The 8,637-nt window shown below is 36.9% G+C and overlaps 1 long non-coding RNA gene across 1 annotated transcript in view; it reads right to left on the minus strand.

The window, feature by feature from the left end:
* LOC107183532 overlaps positions 1 to 8,637 on the minus strand; it is a 21,074-nt gene that overhangs the window by 3,750 nt on the left and 8,687 nt on the right. Inside the window, exon 2 of the long non-coding RNA XR_001514319.1 lies at positions 8,184 to 8,190. This is a non-coding gene — a long non-coding RNA (uncharacterized LOC107183532). The remainder of the gene's footprint in view (positions 1 to 8,183; positions 8,191 to 8,637) is intronic.

Below are 8,637 nucleotides of genomic sequence, written 5' to 3' on the forward strand. Positions count from 1 at the left end.
GGAAGGAAGGAAGGAAGGAAGGAAGGAAGGAAGGAAGGAAGGAAGGAAGGAGAAATTTTTTCTTTTTGCTGATATTCTCCCCCTCTTAGGTAGGAAAGTGGAAATCAACAACCCCAAAACTGGAAGAATTATAGTCAATGCACTCTAGGCCATTGGTCATCCGTGGAAACAGCAACAAGGAAGAAGATGGAAATTGTTGCAACGACATCACAAAGAACATGTCAACATTTTCAGCTTGAACTTTTATCAAAAATTGAAATTTTGGAGATTTCTAAAAATCCAAGCGAAACTGAGAATATATTATACTTTTTTCCATTATATACATTATATTATGTTCTATATACATTCTGCATTATATACTTCAAACTATATGTACATAACGGAATGGTTATTAAAAGACCCCACTGGCATTTCATCTGGGCTCAGCATTGGAATGGCCGTGGCTGTGTACATTGGTGAGCTGATTTCCACATGGTCAGGAGAAACCTTTTAGATATGCAACTGCATATACACTGCTTCCTTGTTACTTCTAATGTGTGCATGTTAATTCATAGTAATTTATTTTGAAATAGGAAACATTTACATTAGGGGAGCTTTTCTACACCTGAAAAAAAAATGATATGGGAAAGTAGAGTATGGAAGGACAGAAAATGTATTTATCCTATATAATAAAAGCCTAATATGCTAAGTGTCTGGTCATCTGGTCATCTATTCAACCAACCAAAGTGTAATATGCTAATGATATGCTAAGGCTGCTCAACTGCTTGATATGACATGCACTGACCACCATGGCGCAGACAGTCAACCAGTTGACCAGTCTCTATGACATGCACTGACCACCAGAGGGCAGATGCTCTGACCAGTAGGTTAGCTGGCGGCTGAGGTCCGGCCAATCGGAAATGAGCAAGATGGGCCAAACACACCTTCCTGCGTACCTCTCTGGTCCCGATCATGCACCTGTGGGGTCCCTCTGCCTGGCCTGAGCTCTCTCGCAATCCAGGGGATGTTGGAGAGCCGATTTTGGCCTGATCACACTCAATGCAGGAGCTTCCCCTGGTCGTCAGTGCACTCCCACAGGGGGAGCGCTGCTCAGCCAGAGCTGGGCTCTTGGCTGGCGAGCGCAGTGGTGGTGACGGGAGCCTCTCCCACCTCTGCAGCAACAGTAAGGATATCTGACTGACAGCTTAGGCCCACTCTCCACGGGGAGTGGACCTAAGCCATCAGTCAGACATCCCCCGAGGACTTCCAGACTGCGAGAGGGTGCAGGCTAGGCTGAGAACCCCCTCCCCAAGTGCACGAATTTCATGCACCAGACCTCCAGTATGTTTATAAATATTTTATTATGTTATATTTACACTTATTGTGAGATTATTTTTCACTTTGTAGTTTGTGGAAGTCAGGACAGAAAATAAGATCTGTGAGTATGTATTATATTTGAATGTGTGTATATTTATTCACATGTAAAAAGGAATTTTTCATTCCTGTGATCTTATCTCAAGTTTTTCTTTCTTTGGTAAGTTAAAAATGTACTATGTACCTAGTAACAAAGGGGAAGTGAAGAAATGGAGTACAGAATGACAGAATTTTGCAAATTCTGAAAAGCAGCACAATAATTGCAAGTAAGTGTATGATGACTATAATCAGTGTTGCACTGTACAAAAGTCATAAATTTCCCCATCTGAATTCAAGTTCAGAGAATAAGGCATTGAAAGCCTTACAGAATATTAACCACTGAGTAATAAGTAGATGAATTTGTGGCATTTCCCTATGTATACACATGCCTTTCTCATCCGACCTTAAATAGACACATTTAGGTGATACTTATAAGAAATAACTGGTGCCCTGGTATCCTAGTAGCTTGGCACAAAGATGCAAAAGGTATCTCAGAAAGTTTTTTTGTTTTCAGACTCTAAGAATCACTGTATCAGGATACCTTTCTATAGTACCAAGAGGCAGCACAGTATCTTTAAGAAAGCGTTTATAGCTGGATTTAAAATTCTTTTAAGTCCCCCTAACGGATAATTTCTGACAACTTGGAGCAGAAAATTTCTGACATCTCCAATATATAGCAAGGAAGACAGATAAAGAGATGAAGAGATAGGTAGGCAGGAAAATGATAAAGGATAGAAAAATGATAGGTAGATAGATGATAATAGATAGATAGATAATAGGTAAACAAATAACAGATGACATATTATATGTGATATCTGTGTGATTTGTGATGTTTTTATTTATCGGAGTTTTCAGATCAGAATTAGAAATGTAAATAATAATTTAAAGGCCAAAGCTCTTTGATGAAATGTAAACATAAATACAGAGGTTCAGAGTTACAACTATTTTTTAGCTTTATAATTCATAGCACTTTCCAGCCCTTTCTTAGATTATAGAAGAATGATAGTTACTTTTTAACTTTTTAAGGACTGCACTTTTCTTCCCACTCATGAAAAATTATCCACAAGATAACAAAAACATAATTAAATATAATGATCAATGGTTGATTAGACTTACTTATTTATTTTTGACAGGTGACACAGCCAATGATGGATCAGACCTTCATCAGAAGGAAATAATTTATAGCACCCCTGATCACATATAATTTTAGATACTCAGCCTAATGGCTTTTGCAAATAAAAACAGATAATTTTTATTCAATCCAAACTGTTGTGTTAATATGAAGATAGTACATATTCACATATTCATATATATGTATAATCATCTAGTGCCACAACCAGGGAATAAAAATCATTTGCTATGAGTCAACTAAAAATTCATCTTTTAAAATATATTGATTACCCTAGAATAATCATCAATTAACATTTGGCACAGTCTTATTTATAATAATTCAAATCAGCAGTAATATAATTTAGAAATTGGCCACTAGGCTTTGGCTGGAAATGAATAGAATTCATGCTTGATTCAAACTCATAGGTGAAGACAATACATTTAAATAACATTAATATTGTGACAACCTGACAAAGACCAAGGAATTCAATGTTAAGCTGTCATTCTTTCGTTAACTCAGATATTTATTTATGAATCAAGAAAAAAAGAATACAGCATTTTGAGTTATAAAGACATTTTGAACTGGAAATAAAAGTATATTTTATTAATTGGCTTTTTATGGCATATGACAAATTTTTGAAAATATATAAAGTATGGCTTCATTGAATACCATGCTAGTAGCCTCAAACATTTTCCAATGGGAAAACCTCCTTGAGATCTCTAAAAGAAGTGTTTTTATTTTTAAGGAGACCAAATTTCATTAGATATTGTAAAGAGTAGTTATGAAATTTGGAAATTCAAATTGCAACAGCAAGTGAAAATGTCATATTCTCTTTATTCTGGTAAGGGCTCATAAGGGTAGCCAACTAAAAAGGCATGAACATGACTATGCTAAATGTTTATTTTTTAAAAATTCCAAAATATGTACTAAAAATTATCATTTAAATGAACTAATTTGATGAAAAGAACAATTAAAAAATAAAAACAAAAATAGATTCAAGATATTTAGGTTCTGGTCCAAACTTTCCCACTGACCAGTTGTGTGATCTTGGACAAGTCACTGCTAGCATTATATTAGTTTCCTTAAATGAGGAACTGGGGCTCTAAGGACCTTTCAAGTTCTAAAATTCTATGAATTTATATTTTGAAAAGCATCAAATATGTGTAAATGGAAGCTGTTTCTTTATCAATTTTTTTCTACTCACCTATCACACAGAGTGTTAAGAACAATAAAAAATCAAAGACACTTGAAATGTAATATCATGTTGCCTTTCACATATAAATCACCTAAATCTCACTTATAGGAACATATATTGCTAGTTTTGTTTTGTTTTTTTTAAAATGTATTGATTACAGAGAGGAAGGGAGAGGGAGAGAGATAGAAATATCAATGATGAGAGAGAATCACTGATTGGCTGCCTCCTGCATGCCCCCCACTGGGAATCCAGTCTGCAACCCTGGCATGTGGCCTGACCAGGAATCCAACTGTGACCTCCTAGTTCATAAGTTGACGCCGGCTGGGCTCTCTAGTTTTTATACAAGCAGTGGTAGTTTTTGCTTATTCCCCTACCTCTTCTTTTGTCTACTTTCTGTCAACCTTAGGGAGAAATTCACATAGAAAGTTATTTAGATTACAAGAGCAAACTACTATAACTTCGACTGTGTTGCTGAATAAACTTCCCTTTATGCTTCCCTCAGGACAAGGAGGATGCATATCTATGTTCAAACCTAGTCAGTTTTTTAAGTGGCATGTAGACAGTGGTTAAATATGCTTGTGGAAACCTACAGAGCAAATTTCAAAAATCTCCTTAATTAGCAATGTATCACTAATGAGAGCACTTTCCAGTTTTCTAGCTCTAAAGTAGACATGAAATTGATGAAAAACAGCAAGCTGAAATTCAATCTGTTTCCACCCAAGTGATGTTTTTGTAATGTTATATTAAAATATCCTATAGAGTGCCACAATCTTTTGCAGCAAGGATTCCGAATCTGGAGAAGGGGCTACGTGCAAATGGATATTCTAGATAAGAAATATAAATTTAGAAGGCATGGGGAAAGCCAGGCGGAGGCCTCACCCTCTAGTGGAGTGGCTACCTGAATCTCTGGACCCAAGGCTTTTTATTTACTAGAATACACATTTGCCCTTCAGCAAAGCAAACAGACATATCAAAGGTAAGGTTTGGTAAACAGTAAAAAATTATCAGCTTAGAAGATTGCCCTGAGCCACCATTGTCTCGACAATCGGTGCATAGATTTTAGCCCTTGGTAAAGCCCAAGGTCCATCAGCCTTCTGATGGACCTCTCACATTTATTATGCTAACTACTTGTTGGTCTTTGCCTCCAGCAACAGAGAATGTAATACACTACACAGAGTCCATCCCCTTATTCTTAATATGTGTATATTTAATTATCACAACTTTTCAAAACAACAGAAAACTAAAAAAATCAGCTGGCCTTACTGTCAGAATCTCTACCTTCTTATTCCAGATCAATTTATAACCTCAAGCCTACACTCTATTATTTATTATCGGTACTTTCCACAAGGTACTAAAACTTGGGAAAATAATACTGAAAGTCCTTCTTAATTTCATACTAAGAACAGAGTTCTATATTTGAGTTTCTTTTAACAATACTGTACCAACTGAAGCATACAGTGCTAGTCACCTGAATAGGAAGGTACTATATCATAGCAGTGAATGACACTCACTTTACATTAACTTATCACAGCCATTGAGTGCCAAAACTGTCACTGTACAAGATTGTGTTTGTTGCCCTGAGTCTATTAACTCGGGTTGTTGTTTCTCTGTTTGGAAATAACAGAAAACACTAATAAACAATTCTTCTTTGGGGTCAAAAGCAAAGCAATTAATTGCATCTGTCATATAAAATGTGAGAGAACCAGAAGATAATAGTTCAACATGAATGATCATTTCCCTTAATAAAACAACACACTTGAAATTAGAATTTTGTGTAATATTGTCATATGGCTGCTCCAAAATGGCTCAAACTTTTGCAAATGAAGTAACTTATATATTTCTTAAATCAGCTGCCCAATAAGAGTTTTTAGAGACTTTTTCATATTTCCTTTTGCATAAAAACCATATGAATACATAAAAATCATATGCATTCCAAAAGGAATAACTTTTTCTATTTCCAGCAAAACTTCTAATTAAATTATAAAACAGAGATTTCACTCTTTGTGAATATATATCCATGATATGTTATTCAATATAATTTGAATGTACATATAATGCCTCAATTACAATAAGTTTATTTCTTAATTATACGAAACTCAAAATGTATCCTGCTGTTTGATGGGCAGTTCTCTTCAAAATGGTAATTCTGGGGCCTGGACTCATTCCATATGACATGTCTGCCATGTTCTACACCTGGCTTGTATCAGCCTGTAGTACTTTCACTTACTACCTTCAAGAGGTCATAGACTAGAAGTACCTATTACAGCATAAGGATCAAGGAAATTCCCTTCTGAAACAAACAAAAAACACAAGCAAATATTACTTTTACAAGCATTTACCCTCTCAATTCTTAACTTTCCTCTCTCACTTCACTTGATATGGCAACATAGTAATTTTATGTCCCCATTGAATAATAGAAGTGTCTTTCTTCACTCCATTCAGTCATCCAATCCCCGTTATTTTTATGTGATATGCTTATGACATACTTGTTGGTGAGTGTGTCTTTGAAAGCTCCAGGGGTGTGTGTGTGTGTATGAGTGTGGGGGGGTTAACAGTAGTAAGAGCAATTCCTTCAATGTGTCTTATATTCTGGACACAGTGTTATTTGTATGATACTCAACCAAATATATTTCTATCAAACTCTTTTCCACTCATGGATCATGGCACCTTATGGGGAAAACAGCTCTACTATTAATTGCTCTTCATCAGATCAATAAAGAATAATCAATGCCCTGACCGGTTTGGCTCAGTGGATAGAGCATCGGCCTGTGGACTGAAGGGTCTTGGGTTCGATTCTGATCAAGGGCATGTACCTAGGTTGCAGGCACATCCCCAGTAGGGGGTGTGCAGGAGGCAGCTAATCTATGTTTCTCTCTCATTGATGTTTCTAACTCTCTATCCCTCTCCCTTCCTCTCTGTAAAAAATCAATAAAATAAATTTTTTTTTAAAAAAAGAATAATCAAAACAGCAACCAACAGAATGAGAAAAGAAATATGCAAAAATACCTTAAAAGGTTAATATCCAAAATATATAAAGAGCTTATACAACTCAACAATAACAAAAAACAATACTATTAAAAAATGAGCAGAGGACCTGAACAGACACCTTTCCTAAGGACACATACAAATGGGCAACAGCTGTATGAAAAGATGTTCAACTTCATAAATTATAAGAGAAATTCTAATCAAAACCACAAGGAGCCCTAGCTGGTTTTGCTCAGTGGATAGAGTGTAGGCCTGAAGACCGAAGCATCCCAGGTTCAATTGCAGTCAAGGGCACTCACCTGGGTTGCAGGCTCCTTGGGAGCATAAGGGAGGCAACCAATCAATCTGTCTCACTCACATCGGTATTTCTCTTTGTTTCTTCCTTCTACTCTCTCTAAAAATCAATGGAAAAAATATCTCAGGTGAGGATAAAAGACAAAAAAAACCCACATCAAATGTGTTAGAATGGCTATTATCAGCAAGATAAGAAATGACATGTGTTGGAGAAGTTGTGGAGAAAAAGGAACCATCATTCACTTCTGGTAGGGAAGGCATTATGAAAGAGTCAGTATGGAGGTTCCTCAAAAAATTAAGAGACATTGAAAGACAAAAAAAAAATTAAGAAGAGAGCTAACATATGACCCAGCAAACCCTCTTATGGTTGTCTACACCAAAATGTTGAAGACATTTTTTCATAAAGATCTATGTATCCCTATGTTGAGTCCTGCATTATTCATGGTGATCAAAATATGGAAACAACTTAAGTATCCTTTGATAGATGATTTGATTTTAAAAAAGTGATATATATATATATATATATATATATATATCTCCATAAGAAAAGATGATATACAGCCATTTGCAACAACATGTATGGATCTTGAGAATATCATGCTAAGTGAAATAAAAGAGACATAAAATGTCTAAAACCATATGATTTCACTCACATGGGAGATATAATGGAAAACAACAAACAAACAAGAAAAACGAAGAAACAAAAACCCTCATCCACAGACAACAGTGTAGTGGTTCCCAGAGTGAAGGGGATGAGGGAAGCAGAAAAAGGTAAAGAGGATCAAATATTTGGTGATGGAAGGAGACTTGACTTTGGTGATGAACACATAATGCAATATACAGATGAGGTATTACAAAATTGTACACTTGAAATTTTTTTTAAGTTATTGATTTATTTTAGAGAGAGTATAAGGGGGACAGAGAGAGAGAGAGAGATAAAGATAGAGAGAAACATTGCTTTGTTGTTCTACTTATTTATGCATTCATTGGTTGATCATTGTGTGTGCCCTGACCCAGAATCAAACCTACAACTTGGGCATATGGGGATAGCATTATAAACAACTGAGCTACCTGGACAGTGCTGAAATTTATATAATCTTATTAACCAACTAGAGGCCTGATGCATGAAAATTCATGCACTCCGGGGGGGTCCCTCAGCCCAGCCTGCGCCCTCTTATAGTTCGGGAGCCCTTGGGGGATGTCCACCTGCCAGCTTAGGCCTGCTCCCCAGGAGACCAGGCTAAGCAGGAAGTCAGACATCCCTCTGGCAGCCCAGGAGCCCTCGGGGGATGTCCAACTGTGGCTTAGGCCCTAGGGCAGTGGTTTTCAACCTTCCTATTGCCATGACCCTTTAATACAGTTCCTCATGTTGTGGTGACCTCCAACCATAAAATTATTTTCGTTGCTACTTCATAACTGTAATTTTGCTACTGTTATGAATCGAAATGTAAATATCTGATATGCAGGATGTGTTTAGGCGACTCCTATGAAAGAGTCATTCGACCCCCAAAGGGGTCACGACCCACAGGTTGAGAATCGCTGCCCTACAGGGAGCAGGCCTAAGCCGCAGTCAGACATCCTTAGTGCTGCCGTGCTGGGTTGCAGCTGTCAGCCTGGCTTGTGGCCCAGCGGAGCTCCCCCTGTGGTGGCACACTGACCA

Source organism: Myotis davidii, unplaced genomic scaffold, assembly GCF_000327345.1.
Source record: "Myotis davidii unplaced genomic scaffold, ASM32734v1 scaffold31, whole genome shotgun sequence".
NCBI lineage: Eukaryota > Metazoa > Chordata > Mammalia > Chiroptera > Vespertilionidae > Myotis > Myotis davidii.